We start from the raw sequence: 26,093 nt of genomic DNA, 5'->3' as shown, positions 1-26,093 counted from the left end.
GGATTAAAAGGAGGGCGGGGGGGGGGGGGGGGGGGCTGAATCCCTCCTTCCATTTTGGTCGACAAAGAAAGTTCGCGAAATGCGCTGTGGACATCGTCCATTCGTTGTTCCCTGGCGATTTCGGAGGTTGGATAGCGTTCGATGGAGAGGAGTTTTTTTTTGTCTCGGGACTCCCCGTGTTTGTCGAAAGCGGAGCGCGTGATTCGCGAGCGACTCTGCCTTTTAAGTCACGCGACCCGTGCTGTGGGGCCACGTCACGCTCCCCGGGTTGCATGTAGCGCGAACGCCGCACCTTTGCGTGCTCCCGCTTCATCAGCGTGGTCAACCACGACGGACATGCGTACACCCTACCGCGTGCCCTGCTGACCGGCTGCCGCTGTCTCGTTCGGTGCGTGGCGAAGTCCGTGTCTGTGTGTGTAGCGGAGCCCGGGCAACGTATGAGGCTGCATTTTACAGCCATTTCGTTTCGGTTCGTTTCGTTCTTTTGCACTTCTTTCTGTTTACTCTCCGGCGGACTTTTGGGTCACTCTTAGAGGGGGCGTTCTTACGGGAACCGATGTATTTCTTGGACTTTATTTTGTACAAAAAAGAAAGGATGGGAGGGGGGGGGGGATTCGGCATGGTTTACCTTTGTAAAACTTCTGTCTCCGCTCCCCATAAATCCACCCTTGTCTCCGCTGGGCACCGACCTCTGTCAGTATTGGCGAAAAGGGACTGCAGCGGAGTAAAGTCATGGAACATGAAGCGTTAGCATTTCCCCTCCGCCCCCTTCGTGCTATCCCACCGAGCAATCCTTTCCCCCGCTCGAGACATACACACACACGCGCGCGCGCATTCGAGCTGTTGTCGGCCACCCGAACACATTCGCGACGCGCATATATATAATAATAATTGGTTTTTAGGGAAAGGAAATGGCGCAGTATGTCTCATATATCGTTGGACACCTGAACCGCGCCGTAAGGGAAGGGATAAATGAGGGAGTGAAAGAAGAGAGGAAGAGAGGTGCCGTAGTGGAGGGCTCCGGAATAATTCCGACCACCTTGGGATATTTAACGTGCACTGACATCGCACAGCACACGGGCGCCTATTTGCGTTTTGCCTCCATAAAAACGCAGCCGCCGCGGTCGGGTTGAAACCCGGGAACTCCGGATCAGTAGTCGAGCGCCCTAACCACTGAGCCACCGCGGCGGGTCAGTATGGGCGCATCAGTTGCCACTCGGAGATGCACGTTTTGTCTGGTGCGGTGCCTTTCACGGGAGGGCGAAGCGATGTTCGCGCGATTTCGTTGTGGCGCGCACGCGGAACATGAGCGCGCGCGGCGGCGCCGATGGAGAGACTAGCGCTGGCTCCGCTCCTGTTCCCCCATTCTGGCTCGAAGCCGGGGCGAGGCAGCGCCGTCAGTTGCGGTGGTAAACAGCAACTACGGCGGAGAACCGGTGAAGCTGGTGTTGCGGGGTTGCTGCCGCTTCTTTGCTAGTGGAGAAGAAAACTGTTCCTCGGACCCGCGGGGTGAGAGAGAGGGGGGGGGGGGGGTCGGTAAGAGAATGACGAAGAATAAGGGGCTAGCAGACAGGCAGGCAGGCAGGGGCAGCGGTGAGAAAAAAAAAAACTGCGTGAAGAGAGAGGCGTCGTCGTCGTCCGTAAGTCTCCGCCGTCCCAGTTCTGGCAATCAGGAGCCCTGATTATTTCCCGTTTCGAAGGGAAAGGGGAGGAAAAAAGAAGAAGAAAAAAAGTGCCGCTTGCTCGCATTCATCGGCGGGGAACGGTCGAAACCGCTCGCCCGCCAGACGAGTCGAACCGGTATGCACGGGAGCGGGCCGCTGCCGTGTCGACCGCGAGGGAGGGAGGGAGGGAGGAAAGGCTTCAGCTGATGCTACGGGTGCCTGAGAGAGACAGACAGGCAAAAAGAAAGAAAGAGAGTGAGGAGGACGTGCGCGGCGACTTCGCTTTGCCGTGGAAGAAAGAGAATGGCAATGAAGGAAGAGAAGAAAGCAGGAGGAGCAGGAACACAGAACAGTGCCGCTTGCTCCACTGCCGCCGTTAGGCGCTTTCTTTTTATTTTTTTGCTGTTCGGCCGCCGTTCCTGCTCGCTGTTCGGTTGTGTGGCGTTCGCTATCTGCGTACGCCGCGCGCGAGCTGGCTGGCTCGCTCGCCTAGGTAGGCTCGCCGACTTTCGCGCGCCGCTTCGTCCGACGAGCCTCTGGCGAGGGGGAGGCGAGGGAGTGAGAAAAAGATCGCGAGCGGTCCTGTCCCTCCTTTTTTTTTTCTTTTCGTTCTCTCTCTCTTTTTTTTGCTGTCTTTCGGTGCCTTCATTGCTTTGTGGTCCACAAATCGAGTTGGGGGGGGGGGGGGGGGGGGGGGTCAATGAATGCGGTGCGTTCGCAGTTGTAGACAATCGAAAGTGCTGATGGGGGTATAGTGTGCTGGAGCATGGGAATAGTGTGCAACGGAGTCTCGTTGATTCGAACTCGCTTAATTCGAAGTTTCGGTTTATTCGAACGGACGCCCCCTGGTCCCGTCTGCGTCATGCGTATCGAAGAGGCTCCCCCCCCCCCCCCCCCCCCCCCCAGTTCGAACAGCGCATAATTAAGGTGGATTCTAGGTTCCCTTTGGTTCCCTCTGCAAAAGGAGTGTGTTTAGAAAGACACGGTGAGGGGTGAAAGGTGGGAGGTTACCCGGGGCTACACTTGGCTACCCAACAGATGGAGAGTTGGATGAAGGAAGCTGGGAATTCAAGAGTGAGGTAATAGATTTTTCTATAGGGGCGGCGTAGTGCGGTCTCCGAAGCGCAGCCTGTGTAGGTCATCGGCTCCGTGGATGGCAAGGTTGGGGTTTGTCGAGGGCAAAGCACTTCTAGCACCGTGGTCCAGGTTGGGGGATCCAGTTAGGGTATTCACTGTGGTGTCGCGGTCGCCATTCAGTTGTGCAGCGCGTAGCGTCAGTAGTGTAGGCCGGAGAGGGTGACGATGGCGCAATTAGATGTACGATTAACCTTTTGCCGTATCCTACGTGCAACCATATGGCGGCCACTGTGATGTCCTTTTTTTTTTCTTCGTTTCGTTTTATGGACTTAACGTCCCGAAGCTACCGAGACTATGAGGGACTCCGTAGTGGAGAGCTCCGGATGCTCCGGGGCGTGGTGCGCAAAAAGTTCAGTGCATTGGCTCGTGTAAACATGAAGAGTGCCCTCTTGAGTTGTTTTGCGTGTGGGCCGCGCTCAAGAGGAACGGTTCACCTTCGGTTATCCTGGTTTTGCGTCACGGGTGCGTTTTTTGTAGCGATAACTACATTACGGCAGCATTTCGAGTCTTCAGCGTGGCGGCGCCGCCACGCTGTCACGTGGTTGGTCACGTGGTGCGGAACAGCTGCCGGCGGCGCGGCGCCGTGACTGATCACGTTGTTCGTCACGTGGTTGGTCACGTGACCAAGTTTCACTCGGCCAGCTGTAGCTATCGTGTCACTCCAGTGTCAGATCGTCAAGAAACGACTATGCGGCGCTGAGAAGAGCGGTAGTTGTCATTCGAAGGGCGCGCCTATTCGAGAGAATGGATTCATCTCTGAACATTTGCAATCTCAGCTATGTCGCACTGGTAGCAGGTTCGAGCCCTCGAGAGCGGGTCTAAAATTTGTTCGACCGCGAAGTGCTGAGGAAACAACTTTTTTTTTTCGGTAATAAAATGGCCGCGTGGATGCACCCCCGGGGATGTTAATTACGATTCCCGGGCTAGATAACATAGGGGACCATGCCCTGGCCTGATCTAGGGGAATCCCTCACTTGGGGAATTCCCCTCAACACAGTCGTATACTGCTGGCAGGCACGGAGAGCGATCTGTAGCGGGCTGGACTGGACGCCGCCCCGCCCCACACTTCGTAATGGTGTTCAGTGACCCTGGGTGTGCGGACGTCACTTGTCCTCCTCAGCTGCTGCTACCTTTTCGTTCTTCAGGCCGGGACGCGTTTCGGCACTCTGCACCCAGAGAAGTGAACGGCTTCTCCTCCATTTTTCGCCGGCCTAACATTGTTGTCCTTTCGCCTTGGAAGGCGGCCGCAACAAATAACGTTGGTGTAAAAGCTCATCGTTACCGGCCGCAAATTTGACAGCAATGACGCCTGTGCACAGCTTTTATCAAAGCCCTCAGTGTTTTCTTCTGGGCCTTGCGGCGTGGCTCGTGCGCGGGGTGGTCACCTGCTTGCGGGGAAGGGCTACGTGTGGTCACATGATAACTACTCGTAACGCCTGCGCACACGCGCGCGGCGTCCGAGAGGCGTTTCGAAGCGTTTGGCGGCGTCTCAGGACTGCGGGTCTCATCCGATAATTGCGACCACAGCAAGGCGTGAGGCACAGTATGCGTTGCGCGGAGTGGTCACCGGGTGGCGGGGAAGTGCTACGCGTGGTCACGTGATCACGGGTGAGCGCGCGCCTCACCTGAAAACGGTGAAGGTAGCGCGGGGCACAACGCGTGCCTCACGCTGCATTCATCGTCATCAGCACCGCTTCCTTTCCTCGATTTTCATTCCGATTTCCTCAAGCTCTCTCAGAATTCGCTATTTGTTTTCAGATTCCTCTCTCTCTCTCTCTCTCTCTCTATATATATATATATATATATATATATATATATATATATATATATATATATATATATATATATATATATATATATATATATTGAGCCGCTTGAGATAAACCTGGATGAATCTTCTCCTGTTTGGATCTGCACCGAACCCTGGCCAATCCCCCCCACCGTGGGTATGTGCCATCGCTTCAGAGGCAGCAACAACAGCCAGACCAGGCCTACTGCAGAACAAAGCCTGCCCCGCGCTACCTCCATCATCATCAGCTGCAGGATCCTGACCACGCCTACTGTAGGACAAATCCTGCGTCGCGCTACCTCCATCATCATCAGCTGCAGGATCCTGACCACGCCTACTGCAGGACAAAGCCTGCGTCGCGCTACCTCCATCATCATCAGCTGCAGGATCCTGACCACGCCTACTGCAGGACAAAGCCTGCGTCGCGCTACCTCTATCATCATCAGCTGCAGGATCCTGACCACGCCTACTGTAGGACAGAGCTCCGTGCCGTGTCCCTCCAGTTAACCCTGCATGCCCTGGGCCAGCTGAGCTGAGGCCACCTTATTTGACCAAAATTTATTTAATCCGCACTCCTCACTTCCTGCCACACCCTGCTGCGCTTGCCTTCTTCGGTGCAGTACCCTTCTCAACTGTGCAGCTAGTGCTTCAATTTCCGGTTTCGGGGGTGCCGTTGCACATACAGCTCTTGCTGTAAAAAGTATCGGCCCCTTGCTTAACTCACAATGTGCGGAACGCGGTGGTGGTGGGGGGGGGGGGGGGGTGCGGAAGCTCGCTTTCTTGTCCTTCCCGCGTATGTATGTATCTGTTGTGCTCGTTGCAGCTGCGCGAGAGAGGTTGTTGACGCGTGCCGCCGCAACCTCGGCAACGCGCTCGCGCCTTTTTTTTTCTCCTCTGTTTTTTTTTTTTCTCCGCGGGGCATGCATGCTGTGGCGAAATCCGCCGGGCTCGCCGCACCGCGCCGCGTTGTGCGACGACGAAGGCCCAGGCGACCACCGCCAAGGTCCCGGCGTTGTTTCGCCGCGTTCTCTCGGCGGGGACGGGGTGTTGCGTGCGGCGCATTCCGTTGAAATCTCCCCCTTTTTCTCCTGAGAAGCGGCACAAGGGGGGAGAGGAGGAGGAACGATTGTGGAGCAACGTCGGTGGACATGTTGGGAAAGAGAGGGGAATAACCTCGCGCAGGCTATCGGTTCCTTGCTGTGTGGGGAAAGACGCTCTGTTGCGCCTCCAGCCCGTGTTCTAGAAAACAGCAAGAGAAACAGCAACAAACCGCTGCTGGCAACTCTCTCTCTTTAGTCTGATGATGATGATAAATTCTTATGACGCAAGGCACCTGTTAAGTGTACCATGGCACAAGGTTTTTTTTCTTCTATACTCAAGGTAGCATCAAAAACTCATTTCCCAAGCATTTCACCCTGAAGAAGGCGAGCACCAGGCAGGGGAAGAAAGCTTGTGCCATTTGTATTGCCGGTGGGTGCCGGGCGGCACTGGGGATCGAACCCTGCACACTCCTCACTGCCACTTGTGTGGACTGCCAAGTCGCCCTTCCGACTCCTGTGCTGCAGCTTACTGTTTCTTAAAGGGAAGGTGAAATGTTTTTTGTTATATATAATTGATTTTCGGGGAACGGAAATGCGCAGTACCGGTCTCATATATCGTTGGACACCTGAACCGCGCCGTAAGGGAAGGGATAAAGGAGGGAGTGAAAGAAGAAGGGAAGAGAGAGGTGCCGTAGTGGAGGGCTCCGAAAAAATTTCGACCACCTGGGGATGTTTAACGTGCATTGACATCGCACAGCACACGGGCGCCTTAGCGTTTTGCCTCCATAAAGACGCAGCCGCCGCGGTCGGGTTCGAACCCGGGAACTCCGGATCAGTAGCCGAGCGCTCTAACCACTGAGCCACCGCGGCGGGTTTTTTTTTTTCTTCAGAATTCGAATCTATGAAGTTTCTAGATAAAGCACGTAAAAAGTAGTTTGGGGCTAGCGTTTGAAACGGTGACGTAATCACAGATTACAACCGCGAGGATCTTCAGGCTTCTCACTGCGTTGGAGTAGTGCGTTGTGACGTCATTGTTGCCGAAATTTCACATGTCCGCTGCCTTCGTCTACATGCTGCCCTGCGTCTTCCGATGCCGCCGAACAATTCTTCGTGAGCTTCACCTGTTGATGTTAGCATTTCAAAAGATGGCACATGTCCACACTTGGGGATCGGCGAAGAATTGGGAGGCAGAGGTTGCTACTCACCTGTACTCAGTAAAGGCAAAAAAGAAAAGCACGCGGGAGTGTACCATTGGTGGATTCTACCTCTACCTCAGCTTCATCTTCGACGGCATTCGGTTGCTTCCTTGAAACAATCGCTTCTTCGCTGGAAACTTAGCGCCGCCGTACGTGACGCCAACATTGGACACGGAGGACAAACTGAATTGGGCCTGTATCGATAGATCACCGCGTTCTGATGACAAAGGAGGCTACTTTTACTGAAAACGGAGCTTTTATAACGTACAAAAAGGCCGCAGAAAACGAAATGCAGGTGTCGCCACTGTTGGCTGATTTCGCTCGGAAACTGTGGTGCGTGGCGATGTATTTTTGAGTCCTCCTTTTGATGTCTGTCATAACCGCCGGTCGGCTGTTCAAACCGAAACTGTGTACTTGGCGGAAGTAGTTCATCTTATCGGGCGCGGGCGAATTCCACGTGTCGATCAGTGTTACAAATTTATTTCTTGACGATCGTTCCAAAGATGAAGAAGAAAAAAAAATAATAATGGTTTTTTTGGGGGGAAAGGAAATGGCGCAGTATCTGTCTCATATATCGTTGGACACCTAGCTGAATCGCGCCGTAAGGGAAGGGATAAAGCAGTGCGGCGAAAAACGTGGTGTCTCCGCCCCTTTTTAAAAACCCAATCTCAGAGGGCGTCGAGACGTACGTTTCTATTTATATTGTACAATTTGATGCTCCTTTTTTATTTTTCATTCGTGGCAGCGCTGTTTATTTATTTGATACCTGCTTCGCCTTTGCAGGCATTACAGCAGGGGGATACATGAAATTAAGCATCACATTTGAGACAACTAAAGAAACTAATTATACAAAGCGCGGTAAAAATCATAATTAGAAACAATGGATACAATCATAGAAGGAAGACCATTCCACTATCGTATAGATCTAACAAAAAAAAATGAATAGCGCAAGACGTGACCTTTAAAGGAATTTTCATTTACTTTGAGGCTGTGGTCCCTTCATTGGGATATGTAGGACGGTGCTTGGATGTACTTTTCCTTATCTATTCCAGTTTTGGAATGGTGGATATTATAAAAAAAATTTCAACCTGGGGTTTTGTCTAGATCCCCAGGTGGTCGAAATTATTCCGGAGCCCTCCACTACGGCACCCCTTTCTTCCTCTCTTCTTTCACTCCCTCCCTTATCCCTTCCCTTACGGCGCGGTTCAGGTGTCCAACGATATATGAGACAGATACTGCGCCATTTCCTTTCCCCCCCCCCCCAAAAAAAAAAACAATTATTCTTATTATTTCGTCTACGATGTTTCAAGTCTTCCCATTTAAGTTTACTTTTGCATTCTCTCATACTAAGTTGATACCAATTACCTGTTGCGGTAGAACGCCGTGTGCGCGATGCGCTCCCTTACTACACGCATTCGTTCCTTGGGGGTGATTGAAAGGAGAGAGAGAGAAAAAAAAAGTGGTAGGCTTCTAACGTAGTCAAACCGAGTATTGCGTGTGGAATCGTGTTCAGCCTGCTTGGCGGAGGGTTTTGCTTTGCACAGTCGTCGGCATGTGTGACGACGGTATTGTTTCGACAGTAGTGTTAGTTGATAAAGACTACGACGTGCAGTGCACGGCGCGAGAGTGTGCTGCTTTTGATAGGCTAACAACAACAACAACAACAACAACAACAACAACAGTTTAACACGAGGCGTGATCGGCTGCGGTGATAGCGTAGGGCATCACATACTCCCGCACCGAAGCGCATTGTTCACGAAACAAACATTTCGGCTACCGTGGTGGTTCGGAGTGGCGCTCCATGCGGCTCTTCCAGAGACTAAATAGACCCAGCAACATGAATAGATCATGTGTCACAGCACTGTTTTTCTGCGCGGGCAAAAAACGAATACCGTAGGTGTGCCGCCTAGCTGGCTCCCCTGTCTGGATGCACGTGTCTGCCTCCTAGACTTTTGATGTTTTGGAAGGAGGGATCATGCCTGGTGGCCTGGTGTTTTGGGGCGTAAGCGTGCTTAGACTTTTCTTTTCGGCACTATTTCCATGCAATAACGAAAAAAAAAAGCTGCGGCTGTAGTCTAGTGCTCTCGTGCAGTGGCCAGCTGAGCTGATCTGTTAGCGCCGCCGCGGGCTGGAAACCCAGTCGTGACTAATTTATTTATGGTTTGGCCAAGGTCACCCTCAAGGTCAAGCTTCGCACAAACTCGGGTGAGCCGGTTGGGTATCGTGAAGTAGTGCTTTCTCACGAAAGCAATGTCGCCCTGCCCGCATCACCTGTGCGCACTGCATACAGGGCGGACTGCCGTACGGACCACGGCGAGCGCTTTCACGCGCACACCGTTATTTTAGTCGCGATGTAGCTTTTTTTCTTTCTTCCTTTTTATTTTCCGGCCGCGATCCGGCGACGCCGTTCCGTTGCTTGCGGCCGCGACTCCTCACCTGGGTGCAGCCGCCGTTTCCGTTACGCGCTGGATCTCTCTCTCTCGAAAACGAGAGCGGAAAGGAGGAGAGAGAGCCAGTAGAGCAGCGACTCTCTCTCTCTCTCTCTCTCTCTCTCTCTCTCTCTCTCTCTCTCTCTCCTGTTTTTATGAGAGCTTCCCCCTTTTGCTGCCGCTTCCTGCCAGAGCGACTGTGTGGCGTAGATCGGCTTCTTCCCTTCGTAAGATCCGGCGGGGCTGAGCGGCTCAGTCGCATCTCCCCGCCTTACGGCGCGAAAGCACTACTTCACGGGCCCAAACCCAACCCAAGAATCTTGTGGCGTCCCTGACCTTGAGGGTGCAGAAATAAAGTAAATATTGCCGCGACTGGGATTCGAACCCCCGGCGGCGTGTACAGCTAAGCTTCGCTGGCCACTGCACGAGAGCTCTATGCTATCGCCGCGTCCGATGACGCCTCGTGTTAAACTGCATCGACACTCTCGCGCTGTGCATTGCACATCGTCGTCCATCTGCGGCGCGAACAGATGAGATCAGCTTAACCTGGATCAGACCTTAACTGTAATATCGTCGCCAGATGTGCCGACGACCCGCAAAGCAAAAGCATGTGTCAGTCAGGCTAAACACATGTTTTCGCAAGTCTACTGGGTTTATAACTACGTACTCCCCCCCCCCCCCCCCCCCCCCCCTTAAAATATACTATTTTGAGGCGGGACTGTAGAGTTGCTGAGCCATCCCGCGTGGGCGCCTAAGTTTTCGGCGCGCCTTGAAAAACTGTATGTCGGTGGTATTAAATCCAGAGCCCTCCTCACTACAATCACTACAATCCACATTTTTTTTTATAGCAGTGTCTCTGTCATGTTCTGTCGATGCAGCCTTTGGAGTGTGTACTGGTTCTGCTCTTCGGTTTCTCGGTGTACTTTGGAGTGAGTTGACCTAGCTATGCGTACGTGTTCTTGATGCCGTCTTGGTCTGATTACCATCCGTATGCCATGTGATCCCGCGGCATACACAGAGGCCTTGCAGCCGAATATGCAGCTTACACATGCACAGGAACATCGGCACACATCGAGAGCGCATCTAGAGCACAGCATCGAGAACACATACAGGGTGTATCACCCGACACCTGACACTTTTATAAATGTTTTTTTTTTAGTTAGAAGAGGGCGTTTTTTTCGGCATAGCATTGCCAGCGTTGTAGCACATCAGAATACTGATAAGACGTTCTAACAAGCAGGCTGGTTAACTAATATTCAGTTAATTTTGTAGGGCACGTAGCCCACTGTAAGTACTATCCAAATCAGTTTCTAGAATTTCGAGCATGCGATTACCTTCGGCGCTGTGGACCTACAAATTTTATCTATTTCGACGAGTTGCGTGTACTATATAAGGTTGCTCTGCCTGCAAGTTTCTCGAAAGTGCATGCATTTTTGGCACGATATGTAGCCAAAATTTGTTAGGCCAAAGCGCCGAAGTTAACCGCGTTCTCGAAATTCTAAAAACTAATATGGATATTACTTACGATGGGCTACACGCCTCTCAGTAATTAAGGAGCCTAACAGTAATAGTTAAAAAGTTAACCATGCATTCAGTATTAGTTAAGCAGTTTGCTGGTTGGCAGTTTTGAGCTGTGTTCTCATGTACTGCACCGCTGACAGGGCTATGCCGAAAAAAGCGCTCTTCTAACTCAGAAATTTACCCGCCGCGGTGGCTCAGTGGTTAGGGCGCTCGGATACTGATCCGGAGTTCCCGGGTTCGAACCCGACCGCGGCGGCTGCGTTTTTGTGGAGGCGAAACGCTAAGGCGCCCGTGTGCTGTGCGATGTCAGTGCACGTTAAAGATCCCCAGGTGGTCGAAATTATTGCGGAGCCCTCCACTACGGCACCTCTTTCTTCCTTTCTTCTTTCACTCCCTCCTTTATCCCTTCCCTTGCGGCGCGGTTCAGGTGTCCGCCGATATACGTGAGAGACACGGCGCCATTTCCTTTCCTCAAAAACCAATTATTATTATTATTATTATTAATTTTAACTCAGAAAGCTTGTTTAAAAAAAATGTGTAAACTCCTAGGTGAAACACCCTGTGTGCGACATAAACAAGGTCAGTCCAAACAGAGCGCACTGAGAAGCCGAAAACCAGAACACGACGCAGCCGGGGCGCGTTAGTTGGCGTTTGGCCTATTGGGCACCGTTTGTTCGCCGTCCGCGCTTATCGCTATAAGCGCCTGCGTGGAAATTTCAAGGTTAATTCAGCGTCGTTGGTGCACTTGGGAAGCATTTGTGGCGCACCACAGTGAAGAAATTCCTCATCTGTGCCAGGTTCGAGAAATCGGATCGGCGCTCGGCAACCTACCCGCCGCGGTGGCTCAGTGGTTAGGGCGCTCGGCTACTGATCCGGAGTTCCCGGGTTCGAACCCGACCGCGGCGGCTGCGTTTTTATGGAGGAAAAACGCTAAGGCGCCCGTGTGCTGTGCGATGTCAGCGCACGTTAAAGATCCCCAGGTGGTCGAAATTATTCCGGAGCCCTCCACTACGGCACCTATTCTTCCTTTCTTCTTTCACTCCCTCCTTTATCCCTTCCCTTACGGCGCGGTTCAGGTGTCCAACGATATATGAGACAGATACTGCGCCATTTCCTTTCCCCCCAAAACCAATTATTATTATTATTACTCGGCAACCTCGCATTACGAGCGCAGCGGTTTTTCGCCGTCCCGTGTGACGCGCCCGCCTTCAACGCATGCCGCCGAATAGCGGGGCGCTAAAACTCGCTAAATTTTTGGCTGCCTATAGTTCCGCGCGCAGACGCGTGGTATACAAGTGTCGTGAGCTCGGTCGGTTGGCTGTACATCATCGGTTTATGAGGTGGAACCATTTGAAGCAGGAGAGCGCAAGCAGCAGAGTCTCTCAGATGAGAGGGGAAGGGAGGGGTTTCCTCTTGTTTTTAGTTTAGTTTTGTTTTTGTTTTTACTGCTCTGTTTTTCCTTTTTTTTTCTTTTGAACATTCAGCTTCTTTTCATTTCATCTTGAGTTGGCGTTAAGCCTGGCAAGCATTGCTGGTCCGGGCTTTTTTTTATGTTGTTTTATATATTTTCTGAGAGGACCACGAATAAAAGGGTAAGGGGGGGGGGGTGCATCATCGCGGTGGAGTAAACGAGTAGCGTTTAAGCCTCGAGCGCACCGGGAAAATAATGGACTATAGTCAGCTACAGCTCAAGAACACAGCGGCTTTTCCCCGTCAAAGGACCGCCTTCCAGCCAATGGCGTCGGCCGATTCTCACGAGCCTGTTAGCGTGACAGTGCAGTGAGGGGGGTGCCACAATGGAGAGAAGGGTCTATCCCAGGCCGTAGACTGAAGGGATTATCCCCTTTCATCTACCACTCCCTGCTTTGTCTCACTTGCAGGGTCACGAGAATTGGCCCGACGCCATTGGCTGGAAAGGGGGTCTTTTGACGGGAAAAAGCCGCTGCGATCGCTGTGTCCAACTTCGTGAGAAAATGTGCTCGCTAGCGCGTCGCCATATTTCCATGTTGTGTGCTGTCGCCATGAGCATCGAGTAAGTGATAACGCGAGCGCTCCCCGCGTCTTCCTAATGATCCAGCGATAAGATAACACAGTGGGACTCTCCTTTTTAAAACAGTGCAAATGGGGGTAGATTTGTGTAGGGGGTGTTTGCGTCGAAGGCCGGGAGGCGGCTAGAATTTTTTCGCATTGAGGTCTTTGGCTCCCGCAGAGCGCACTCTAACCAGCTGTTGTTGATCACCAACCCCTACAGCGAACCCCGTGTTCTCGGCAAGAACATATGTCGTAGTCGGCGTTCAACGAACTCACGTGCGAGGAACGGTATGTTCCGTTCCCATATATAGGCAGGGGCTGGACTTTCAACCGAAAAAAAAAATATAAAAGTAAGCCGACTTTTTAATTTTTGGAAGCGGGTTTTAATCGAAAAAGGTCAGCAGCCTTGACGCGCACACCGCAGCTGAGAATTATACTCAGTCAGATGAGAAAAATTAACGAAAGTACGAAAGCCAGGGGTGTGGTGAGACGTTTGCACCGATGGAATTAGTAGCGCAGTTTGCCGACAGGGAGGCGCCACCTCCTCGTCAAACGTCGTTCATTAGCTAGCGTAGCGCTCTTCATTGTCATACCCGCTTATGACAGTGAATTGGCTAGGTTAGGCAAGTTTCTCCATTTCTTGTAATGACACTCGAAACTGCATACAAGCCTGACGAAAGTCATGTTCAGGCCACTGCCATGGTTAAGCAGCAATTAGTTGCATTGCTACCATCAACGCGCAGACCACATGATACCCCGCCCCCTCGCTCAGCCTAACTCAACAAACTAGCGACAGTGTGGCGACCTAGCTTTTAGAAATGAACTTTCACTTGAGTTCCTCACTAACAGTACCGTTGTTTATCTGCCGTTACGTTTTTTTTAAATGACAATAGCATTTCCTTCTCCAAGCCAGCACAGCTTTCCAATTATTAACGACTATATTTGTGCGGTACCCACTCGTAAATCAAATGCTCAGGCTGACAAAAAAAGTCATGATAAACTCTGAGTAGCATTTGAGCGGTCAGGAATGCCACATTAGATCGCCGAAAAAAAGCCGGTAATTCATGCGCAATAAATATTATTCGCCGAGGAAAAAAAACAGTGAAAACTGCGGTTTTAAATAAGCACTGAAAGAAATCCGGCGAATTAAAAAAAGGAATTGAGAACCGAAAAGTTAAGGACACAGCGACTTCTCCCCGACAAAGGATCCCCTTCCAACTAGTGGCGTCCGCCGATTCTCATGAACCTGCTAGCATGACAATGCAGGTTGGGGCTATCTTCGACCTTGGGGGGATGGGCCTATCCCCTTTAATCTGCCCCTCCCTGCTTTGCCACGCTAGCAGGTTCATGAGCATCGGCGGACGCCATTGGCTGGAAGTGTATCCTTTGACAGGCAAAAGCTGCGTCGTTTTTTAGTTTTATCTTACTGTAGCAGAAGAGGCAGTGCACTGATGAACAGTAAGCCTGCGTGCGGCCGCATCTGTCTAGTGGCAAATAAAATGTCCATCTACCCCCTCCCCACTTTACTGTCTCTTGTCGGAAAAGCGCTAAACACGGATACAGCGCTGCAGCTCCGCCTTCGGCTGACGTGCGCGACGTTTCTTCCCAGTGTATTGTACGCTAGAAGGAACCGGGAATTTGTTTTTCACGGGCGGCTCCGTTAGCCATTCAAGTCTCCAGAATAGTACTTTTCCTGCACAAAGTTTTTTTTTTCATTTGGCCATTTTTCTTTTTGTTTTCTCCTTGGGTACAAAAAAAAAAAGGCCACGAAGTTTCTGGAGATAGTCGTGATACGAGGAGGGAAATCTTTCTTATTTTTTGTTTTGTTTAACTCTCTTTCGTTTCCTCGGCGCTGCTCAAAAAACTTTCTCTCGTCGGGCGCGAACCGGGAAGTGAGTGCGTCAGGAAACGCTTAGCTCGGTTGACGGCGACGCGCACCATTTGGCGTCGCGGGGTCCGATTCAATGGAGGAAGAAGGTCTTTTCACTCTTGTTACCCGTGCGGCCTGAACCGTGTTTAGCCGCTTCTCGGCTGTCTATACGTCGCCGAGCCGTCGTGCTCGCTGGAGTGTGCGAACCGAGCAGGAGCAGCTGCTGCTGCTGCCACTGATTTCGATGTGGGCAGTGCTTGAAAGGAATCTATGAGCTGCACGTATTGGGAACAGAGAAATTGGTTTTTGGTATTGGTTTGGTTTGGTTTATGAAGGCTTAACGTCCCTAAGCGACTCACGCTATGAGGGACGCCGTAGTGGAGGGCTCCGGAATAATTTCGACCACTTGGGGTTCTTTAACGTGCACTGACATCGCACAGTACACGGGCCTCTAGAATTTCGCCTCCATCGAAATTTGACCGCCGCGGCCGGGATCGAACCCGCGTCTTACGGGTCAGCAGCCGAGCGCCGTAACCACTAAGCCACCGCGCGGCCAGAAATTGGTTTTAATGCGTACGCAGTGTATAGCTACGCTTGCGGTTTTGTGCCATCACGAGCTTTGTGCCATCACGACCGACCTGAGTTAGAAGAAAAAGAATGGTTGCATTACATAGAGCATCAAGCAATCTCGCAGGGGAAGTCATGAGGTAGGTGCACGGGAGGTAATTAATTAATTAGAGCAAAAAAATGTCCACAAAGTGGGCGGGGCCGGAGCAAAATAATGATAATTGATAATTGGTTTTCGGGGAAATGAACTGGCGCAGTGTCTGTCTCATATGTCGTTGGACACCTGAACCGCGCCGTAAGGGAAGGGATAAAGGAGGGAGTGAAAGAAGAATGGAAGAAAGAGGTGCCGTAGTGGAGGTCTCCGGAATAATTTCGACCGCCTGGTGCCGTAGTGGAGGGCTCCGGAATAATTTCGACCGCCTGGGGATCTTTATCGTGCACTCATATCGCACAGCACTAGGGCGCCTTAGCGTTTCGCCTCCATCGAAACGCGGTCGGGTTCGAACCCGGGCACTCCGGCTCTGTAGACGAGCACCTTAACCACTGAGCCACCGTGGCGGGTCATATGTAAACAGGCCACTCCGTTTATTTTATTTTTCCCTTCGCGCAGCCTCTGCGGCTGTCTCGAAAACGCTTTGTCGCGCCCCTTTATTGAGAGGCAGAGTGATAAGAAGGGATCCTATAGATATTCATAAAGGACGGCCCTTAGCGAAATTTAATTTGTCTGCTTTGGTGCGGTTTATGGGGTGGTTCGGTACCAGGCACATATCCAAGGGTGAATCCGGGAGGCACCGGACTCCCAATTCTTGCTCAAGCGTGGTGACATGGGCGGGGCCAGACGGAGCCACTGCGCATGCGCGGTCCACTTCCGGTAAACCGGTATCTGTCACTGTCAGTACGTCTCCGGCTTAATAAAAAAAAAAAGAGTCTGATAATCCAACCTAAGATACTCTTAACGCTCTACTAGTCCTGAGATTTTAAGATTGGGCGGTGCCGATGACGTCACGACCCTCTGGACCAATAGGGGAATATCGTTCCGGAGAAATCCGGTTGTAACGCAGGACGATAAGGGCACTAATAAAGTATAGAACTGCGGAAGTCAAAATATGAGTGAGGGAGGAGACCGCTTTGCAGTGCAGCTGTCGGAGTGATCTTTTCTCGCCGGTGAGGCTCGAAGTTTTCACTTTATTTTTTTTTTCCTGGAACGGTGCTCACCGAAAGACAGCACTGTAGCACTCGCCCCCTCGCGCGTTTCATCCCCGATCTCCATGGCTGGCGCAGAGTCAGCTGCGTTTCTCGCAGTCCTCATAATCTGCCAGCCGCGCGTCACTGGGTAGTACGAGCAGCTGTCCGAATTCGCGGAGAATGTGTGTGCGCTTATATCGTTGGCCGCCGTATACGGGTGCATCTTCTTTTTTTTGCGCTGTTTCGTTGCACACACTTGTGCCGCGCGCGGGCGTGCGGCGGTTGTAAATGTCGCGCCAGTTCAGTGAGCCGCCGGCTGTATGTGTGCTCCGAAACTGCTCCGAAATGCCTGTGTTGCTGCTTTACAAAGTGCTCCTAAATGCCTATCTAGTTGCTTCTAAAACTACTGCAGTATGTGTGTGCAGCTGCTCCAAATTGCTGCAAAATGCCTATGTAGCTCTAAAGTGCTCCAGAGTGCCTGTTAGTTGCTCGAAAAACTCCTCCAAAATGTTTATGCAGCTGCTCCAGACTACTCCAAATGCTGCTCCAAACTGCTCCGATATGCCTGTAACTGCTCTAAAATTCTCCAAGGTGCCTATTTTGCTGATCCAAAAACTACTGCGGTATGTCTATGCAGCTGCTTCAAACTGCTCCGAAATGCCCACGTAGTTCTAAATTGCTTTAAAATGCTTAATTAGTAGCTCTAAAAACTCTTCCGAAATATCGGTCCAGATGCTCTAAAGTGCTTCTCAATGCCTATTAGTTGCTCTAGAAACTTTCCCAAAAATGTCTGCAGCTGCTCTAAGCTACTCTGAATGCCTATACAGGTGCTACAAACTGCTCTGATATGTCTCTAACTGCTCTAAAGTTCTCCACAGTGGCTATTTTGTTTATCCAAAAATTACTGCAGTCTGTGCAACTGCTTCAAACTGCTCCGAAATGCTCATGTAGCTCAAAGTGCTGCAAAAGGCCTAATTAGTTCCTAATAAAGCTGCTCCAAATTGTTCATGCAGCTGCTCCAAACTACTCTGAAATGCTTATGCAGCTGCTCCAAAGTGCTCCAAAATGCCTAATTAGTTGCTCTAAAAACGTCTCCAAAATATCTATGCAGCTGCTCCAAACTACCCCGAAATACCGGCGTAATAATAATAATAATAATAATAATTGGTTTTTGGTGGAAAGGAAATGGCGGAGTATCTGTCTCATATATCGTTGGACACCTGAACCGCGCCGTAAGGTAAGGGATAAAGGAAGGAGTGAAAGAAGAGAGAAACAAATAGGTCCGTAGTGGAGGGCTCCGGAATAATTTCGACCACCTGGGGATCTTTAACGTGCACTGACATCGCACAGCACACGGGCGCCTTAGCGTTTTTAAAATGCGTTCTCGGGGGGTTTCCAAGCTTCATTCAAACCGTTGTTTGGCGGCAGCACCGTTCTACGCAGTGTACTTGTGACCAAGCGAAGCGGGCAGCAAGCAACCCGTTCTGATGTCCGTGCACTTAGTGCGCGCTTATTTGCCGAGAAAGGAAAAAAAAAACGCCTCCGCTACTTTGCTCGGACTATAACCGCGCCGTCAACTGCTTCTCTGCGGCGAAAACAAACCGCGCAGAGTGGCCTGCCGTGAGAGAGTTGTTGGAATTAGGTCGTTTTTTTTTTTTGCACTGCCTTCGAGTCGTGTACTGCGATAGGACTGTGGGGGAAAGCGCGCACATTGCCGCCCAACGCAAGTACATGAAACGGGAGAATTGGCAAACGCGCGCGCGAATCGGCGAAAAAAGAAAAAAAAAAGACGATGCAGTTGTGTTGCGCCCGCGCCAATTTGTACGATTCCTCGGCGCTGTTGGTTCCAGCTGTCGACGCCGGCCGGATTTTTATTCCTTAATTTGTGTGCGCGTGGCCTTCGCGTGCCGTTTTTTGCCTCCTGATTGCGCCGATCGCGATTTTTTTTTACACTTGGACCGGTTGATTGATTTACGAAACGTTCTCTCTCGCCCAGGCGTGTTACCCTTGAGGGATATTTGTATATGCATTCCGTAAATCGTCGATTTTTTTTTTTGTAGTGGTAAGGCGAGTGCATGAGGGCAGCAGTATTGCGCCATTTTTTGACCTTTGATCAGGGTTATGCATTCTGTTGGTTCACCTGTTGCTTTCGGACGCGGAAAAAGGCGATTTAATCTTGTCTTATCGGCTAAGTGGGATGAGTAATGGTGGTGGATAGATAATCTATCCACCACCATCTTTGTCTAAGATGGAGGACTGTCAAGAGCCCCCTCTTTGTAATGGTGCGGTGGCGGGACTACCAGGCTCATGGCCCCCCCGGGGGAAGGGGTATTGTGCGCAATCTTATGTCAGCCTCACGAGGCTGCGAAATGAGCAAAAAAAAAAAAAAGGCTGCGCCTATGTGCGTTATTTGTTCAGCGCTGGTGTTTTGGCGTTGCTCGCGTATGCTGGAATTCATTATTACACAGTTTTAGTTTCACGTACGTAGAGCTCTTACGGGTGACCAGTGCGCATGCTCAGAACGCAAAGGGTATGCGCGAGTCTCGCGTACGAGCGCGAGATTCGGATTTTTACGTTCCGGTCATCGCGTTGCTTGCGTATACGTAGTGCTGACAACATGGCGGCGCCTTACCCGCCCGCTTCACAGCGATGCGATATCGGGCTGGAAACTCTTGTATTCGCCTTCAATTTTGCTCATTCTTACCCTTGCATAAAGTTTGAAGCGATAAATAGCTTTTGTTTTTCAGATAGCAGGGCAATTTTTCAGCCCTTAAGCCTGACGATGTTGCCTTCGTGAAGACATAGCAATGGTCTCGCGAGGTCTCGAACTAACGGGAGTGCGCCAAAATCGAGACGGCAGTCACCCCGTGCAAAACACGAGTTCTGCTGCTCCGCGCCTTCGCTTTTTCCAAAAGCGACGATTTAGGCTTGCTTCGCGATGTGAGGGAATGCAACCCATTTGAGAACTACATGCTAAAAAGCGGTGTCCGTATTTGGCGATAGATGGCGCGGAAAAGCTTGCCGGAACAATTCCAGGTTAATTCCATACATACGTCCATTCAGTCTGTGTCGCGTACGTGAAACTAAAAGTCTGGTGAAATGCGCGTAGGTACACGTATAGCTCGGACACTGCTGTGGAACGCCGCGGTGTGACACTAGGTCACGCTATGAGTATGCGTGGCGGCCTGCGCTGATGAATGGACATTGCATGTGCGCTGCCGTCCTGGTGCCACGTTGTGTCCGAAGTGTTTGGAAGGGGGGCGGGGAGGAGGGATCTGCGTGTCGCGCGGCCTCGGCTCTTGCGTTGTGCGTGTGACTCGACTTGCGTTACACCTCTCTCTCTGTCTCACAGGTGGCCTCGGACTCGCCCCTGACGACAGTGCCTTCCCGGGCCAGCTCCGGTGAGTCTGTGCGCTTGCACGTTTTGTTATCTATCATCATCATCATCATCCGCATATGACCACGCTGCCCCATTGGCAGTGACGCGACGCCAAACAGTGGCTTGACTCAGGTGTCGTTTTACAGCGACAGCTGTTAAAAGGCCACGTTTCCCATTTATGCGGCGTCGGTGTCGGCGTAATCACATCAGGTGCAACGCGCCACGCAGATTGGCACCATCACAGTAGGCCGCGTCGATTGGCCAGAATTTAGTGACGCCACACGTGACGTCACGGCAGTGTGTAACGATGGTTGGAGTGCAAGTAACTGATTGGTTTGGATGCAGTGACGTAGCTCGTGATGTCATCACCCAGAGTTGATAGCACCCCGTCCGTTATCGGCATTTCGCGCCAACCCAGCTGACGCCCCACGCTGGTTTTTTCCTCTGTGCTCTTCTTTGGAAAAATGGGTCATTGACCCAACCTGGCTCGGAGAAGAAAAAAACAACACATTAGCCACGTAAAGACGTGGCTAATGTTTAGCCGACTAGCCCTCTCGCTATCAAAAAAAAAAAAAATGAGGAGTTGCTCCACGACGGATGGATGGAAGGATGGATAAGGCTGAATCCTTTATATCGGGCGGTGGCTCAAGCCGCCTAGCCATGACTTATGAAATTTTACTCTTGTCTTGATTTTAGCCACCATTCAGATAACCTTCGCTTGGTTACTTTTACCCGCATGAAATTGAAATTGGTTTGGGGGGAAAGGAAATGGCGCAGTGTGTGTCTCGCATCTCGGTGGACACCTGAACCGCGCCGGAAGGGAAGGGATAAAGGAGGGAGTGAAAGAAGAAAGTGAGAAAGAGGTGCCGTAGTGGAGGGCTCCGGAATCACTTTTACCCGCATAAAATATATTTTCCCTTCACTGTCCCTAAACCCCAACGCCTTGGGTAAGTCAGCCCCGCTGCTTTCCAGTGTAGGGTGAAGCCCTTTACAGAGTAGTATCGAGTGTTCAGCCGTTTCCTCCTCCTCTCCGCACGCAACGCACAACGACTTGCCTGCGCTAATGCGCCCTCTGTCGGGCGCGGCGAGCCAGCGAGGGGAACCGGCACAGACAGCCGGCGTTCCCGACGCGATGTGCTGTCCCCCGCGAGGTTGGACGGGACGTCCCACCGTTGAGTCGCGGGCCCGTGTACCGTCACGGGGCACGGGCGAGACGGCCTGACACGGTAGCGGTAGGCAGCCTGCCCCCGCGCTCTTTTCGGGCCCGCTGCTGCTGCTGCTGCTGCTGCTGCTGCTGCTGCTGCTGCTGCTGCTGCTGCTGCTGCTGCCACACTGCACTGCGCGTTCGCTTCACCGCACCGTCGCCGGGTTTCGTGGCATTCCGGGGCGACCGCTTCCCCGCTCGCGGCTATTTAGAGAGTCGGGCGCGCGCCGCGGTGTCTGACGGCTGCGGGCTTTTGTGTCTGGCCCACCCTCGAACGGCTTCGGCTGCTTGCGGCGCGGTCTACGGCGTCGGGTACGTATAGGTGCGCGGGCAGCGGCGCGTGCGGTGTTTCCTCGAATGGGGACTCTTCCGCCTGTGTGTGTCTGTGAGTGGGTCGGCCGCCGGCAGCTCGCGTTTCCTCCTAGCCTCTCCGGAGAAAGTACGGGGAATAGAAGGACCACCTCCTCCTCACCCCCCCCCCCCAAAAAAAAAGAAAAAACAACAAAAAATGCTGTCTTGCAGTTCCGAGTGAGCCCGGACCTCTGTGAGTGTGAGTTTGAGTAATCCCATACATAGGTTCACCAAAGTCTTGTGAGTGAGTTCGAGTGAGCACTCGTGATTTTGCCGAGGTACGGATGCGCTATACAACTTGTAGTAATTTGTCGGTGGAGGTCTCCGGAATAAAATTGAGACCACATGGGGGGTTTCTAGCCTGCTCCAGCACAGCACAGCGCACGGGCGTGATTTTGTATTTCGCCTCTATTGAAATAGGCCGCCGCGACCGGGATCGAACCTGCGCCCTTGGGATCAGCAGCCGAATGCCAAAGCCAATGAGCCAGCCGCTGCGGTGGGTCTGCTTCGGGACTCACTCGGGACGATCTGAATGTGAGCCCGGACTGACGACTCGTGAACTGAACTGTGAACTGAACTGTGAGCTGAATGTGAGTCCGTACTCACGGCTCAGATGATGATCTAAATCAGAGTCCGAACTCACAAATCAGATCATGATCTGAACATGAGTCTGGGCTCACTCACGACTCAGATCATGATCGAGCCTGAGTGAGCCCGACCGAATCGACTCACGAGTGAGTTCACCGACCTATGAGCGCATCAAAACACAAGGGAGGGTGAACGAAGTTGACTGACACGCACAGTGCTGCACTGTGTATGTGTCCATATCGTTCACCGTCCATTGTCTTTTGACGCGATGCAATTTGGAAATATGAACCAACAAGCCCATGTTTCGACCTTGATAACAATCTCCAATTTACGTTCAGTCTCGAGCCTGGTTGCACCGAAAAGAAGTTCGTTATACGCGAAAATTCGTTGCAGAGAGCGCGCCCAAAACTATCGACGATTATGGTGCGGGCACGGGGTGAATGCGAGCGGCTGTACAACGTGGGAACAGCGGTTAACACCTCCTCCCCACCCTAACCCTCATCCAGAACAGGTGCGTACGTGTAAACGGTTCCCGGGTCAGCAAGAGCCTCACTACAGCGTGGCTGTGCAGCAAGCTAGGCCGTTTGGCCCGATAACTTTTGATCGAGTCTGTCCCCGTCTCATCGTTTCGAACGCCTTAGCGTGGACCACGGGTATCCCGACGCCACGTAGATTCACAGAAGGTGCGCTATATATAATTGGTTTTTTGGGGAAAGGAAATGGCGCAGTATCTGTCTCATATATCGTTGGACACCTGAACCGCGCCGTAAGGGAAGGGATGAAGGAGGGAGTGAAAGAAGAAAGGGAGAAGGAGGTGCCGTAGTGGAGGGCTCCGGAATAATTTCGACCACCTGGGGATCTTTAACGTGCACTGACATCGCACAGCACACGGGCGCCTTAGCGTTTTTCCTCCACAAAAACGCAGCCGCCGCGGTCGGGTTCGAACCCGGGAACTCCGGATCAGTAGTCGAGCGCCCTAACCACTGAGCCACCGCGGCGGGTCAAAAGGTGCGCTAGACAGGAGTGGATTCGGCCCACATTCGCTCCAGGTAGCATTCCACTGGAAGGGGAGGAAGGACTGACGGGCATTGCAAGAAAAAGGAAACGCGGCGGCATGCATCCGTCGAACACAAGGGGTCCGGAATATCTTTCCTTCTACTATACGCCGAGTTGGAATTGAAAGCCTTTTCGAAAAAAAAAAGTGGACCTGTTGTTGGCGCGTGACCAAGGCGTGAGGTCGACTAAAGTGGTAGTACGAATTAAGCGATTTTTAATCAACGAGATGATTCCCGCTGAGTTCCCGTGTTCGAACCCGACCGCGGCGGCTGCGTTCTGATGGAGGCGAAACGCTAAGGCGCCTGTGGGCTGTGCGATGTCAGTAGACGTTAAAGATCCCCAGGCGGTCGAAATTATTCCGGAGCCCTCCACTACGGCACCTCTTTCTTCCTTTCTTCTTTCACTCCCTCTTTTATCCCTTCCCTTACGGCGCGGTTCAGGTGTCCGCCGATATGTGACAGAGATACTGCGCCATTTCTTTTCCCTCAAAACCAATTAAAGATCACCAGGCGGTCGAAATTATTCCGGAGCCCTCCACTACGGCTCCACTTTCTTCCTTTCTTCTTTCACTCCCTCCTTTATCCCGTCCCTTACGGCGCGGTGCAGGTGTCCAACGATATATGGGACAGATACTGCGCCATTTCCTTTCCCAAGAAACCAATTAATATTATTATTATTCCACTGTGTGACACACACATTCCTTCTCCGAAGTGTAATTTATTCAATGTCGCTTGTCTGTCGGTGACGGATTCGCTCCAGGATGCTTTGGGCACTCCTGTTCGCGAAATCGCGGATCGCCCTGGTGGATGTGCCCGAAGTCCAGAGGCTGCGTGTGTGTGTGTGTGCGTTGTGCTGCGCGGGTCGTCGACTGGGCCGGTTTCTGCCGCCCGCGCCTTCCGTGTTTCTGCCCCCCCCCCCGACGGGATTAGAAACGTCAGCTGGTCGGCCGCCGCCATTTACATACTGCTGCTGCGCGGCCGGTCCCCGAAGTGGCGGCGCACGCGCGCAAGATGCTTTTGTTGGAATCGTACGTGTGCGCCCTGGCCGGGCATCGCCGCGCGCGTTTCCTTTTCACTATTTATACATACGTAGTCGGTGCTGCGTATGTGGGTCGCTTGTTTTCTGCCGGCCGAAGCTTCGCTTTTCGTGCTGCTGCCTCCCCGTGATTGGTCAGGAGGAGGTGTAGTAAAGGAAGGAAAAAAAAATGTTTAACGAGTGGCCGTCCTATTGAAAAATGTTGTAGGCTTGAATGGGTCAGCAAATAGAATTATGGCACATTTGGTTTGGTTTCATAAGTTTAATCTCACAAAGTGACTCGGGTTTGGTTTGATTTGGCTTATCGGGGTTTAACGTCCCAAAGCGACTCGGGCTGTGAGGGACGCCGTAGTGGAAGGCTCCGGATAATTTCGAACATCTGGATTTCTTTAACGTGCACTGACGTCGTACAGTACACGGGCCTCTAGAATTTCGCCTCCAGCGAAATTCCACCACCGTGGCCGGGATCGAACCCGTGCCGCGTCTTACGGGTCAGCAGCCGAGCGCCATAACCACTCAGCCACCGCGGCGGCGCAAGGCGAATCGGGATATGAGCGACGCCGTATGGAGGGCTCAGGATAATTTCGACCGTCGGGGGCTTTTTAACATGCACTGACATTGCACACTGCACGAAAGTCGCGGGTCACGATTCGATCGAGGCGAAATGTAGAGACCTGTGTACTGTGCGATGTCAAGTCACGCTAAAAAACCCCAGGTGGTCGAAATTATCCGGAGCCTTCCACTACGGCGTCCCTCATAGCCTGAGTCGCTTCGGGTCGTTAAACCTATAAAGCCAGATCAAATTTGCCGTAATCCTATTTCCTGGCCCATTCGAACCTATACAGATTTTTCAATAGGGCGTGTTTTCTTGCTCTCACGTACACCACATACAGTCGGAAGCGAAAGTCTACGGGAACTGGGCGCGCAGAAAAAAAAAAAAATCACGGGCCATTGGTGCGGAGGGGAATGCGTTAGCATGTGAGCTCCGATTTCGTGAGCAATTTGTGTCGACAAACGAAATTCATTCGCAGCAATGACAGTTTAAGTGTCGCTTTGACAAAATATTTCTTTGTGTTTATTGCAGGTCCTTGACTGCAATTCCAATTCTTTTTACTCTTGAAAATTGAACATTGTTTTTTGGGAAAAGGAAACGGCGCAGTACCTGTCTCACATATCGGCGGACACCTGAACCGCGCCGTAAGGGAAGGGATAGAGAAGGGAGTGAAAGGAAGAAAGAGGTGTCGTAGTGGAGGGCTCCGGAATAATTTTGACCACCTGGGGATCTTTAACGTGCACATACATCGCACAGCACACGGGCGCCTTAGCGTTTCGCCTCCATCGAAACCTGGCCGCCGCGGTTGGGTTCGAACCCGGGTACTCCGGCTCGGTAGCCGAGCGCCATAACCACGGTGCCATCGCGGCGGGACTTTTTGCTGTTCCAATTTTGGAATTTCAACTCCTATTGCACTTATTCCAGCTCCAATTTTTTTTTCGCGTGCAATTCCAATTTCTCCAATTATTTTTCGCTTCTTTGACGCCTCCTCTGTTCTCAAACGTTTTCCGATGGGTTGGCGGATAAAGAACGAGAGAGTTTCAGTTTTGAGTACGGCATACTGCGTCACGCAATGAGAAGAAAACCTCTCATAAGAAGTCATAAACGAAATTTAAACGCGCGCGCGCACCCAAGCCTGCGTGCTTGCATTTGTATTGGCGGCACTGATCAAGAAAAAGGACCATTTTGCTGTCCTTTTTTTAAAAAAAAAAGCACGATCGCGGGTTCATCGGGTCTATATTGTCGCTGTCAGAAGCCTGCATTTTCTGGTCTCGACTGCGAGGCCAACGGCAACCGCATTTCTCGAAATCTATGAACCTCTCTGACTCGTCAGTAAAGGAGTGTCCAGCTGTCTGTCGTCCGTTGCAAGTAACGCCGCATCGTTTTCGGTGGAGTACAGTCTGTACGTATAATTACGTGTACGCCATCACCGGGGAGACTGCCACACGTCAGTGGTGAATAAACGTTCGCCGGTTAAAAACAAGCAGTTTCTATTGCT

General features: G+C 51.8%; 1 protein-coding gene across 3 annotated transcripts in view; it reads left to right on the top strand.

The window, feature by feature from the left end:
- Positions 1-26,093, top strand: part of smg (sterile alpha motif domain containing protein 4 smaug) — a 112,216-nt gene that overhangs the window by 17,347 nt on the left and 68,776 nt on the right. For all 3 annotated transcript variants that reach the window (XM_077666280.1, XM_077666278.1, XM_077666279.1), the window contains exon 2: positions 19,782-19,830. The gene's annotated coding sequence lies outside the window, so the exon portion shown is untranslated. The remainder of the gene's footprint in view (positions 1-19,781; positions 19,831-26,093) is intronic.

This window comes from Amblyomma americanum, chromosome 5 (assembly GCF_052857255.1).
Source record: "Amblyomma americanum isolate KBUSLIRL-KWMA chromosome 5, ASM5285725v1, whole genome shotgun sequence".
In the NCBI taxonomy this organism is placed as follows: Eukaryota; Metazoa; Arthropoda; class Arachnida; order Ixodida; family Ixodidae; genus Amblyomma; species Amblyomma americanum.
The sequence above is the reverse complement of the archived record's forward strand: the minus strand, read 5'-3'. Positions and strand labels throughout refer to the sequence as shown.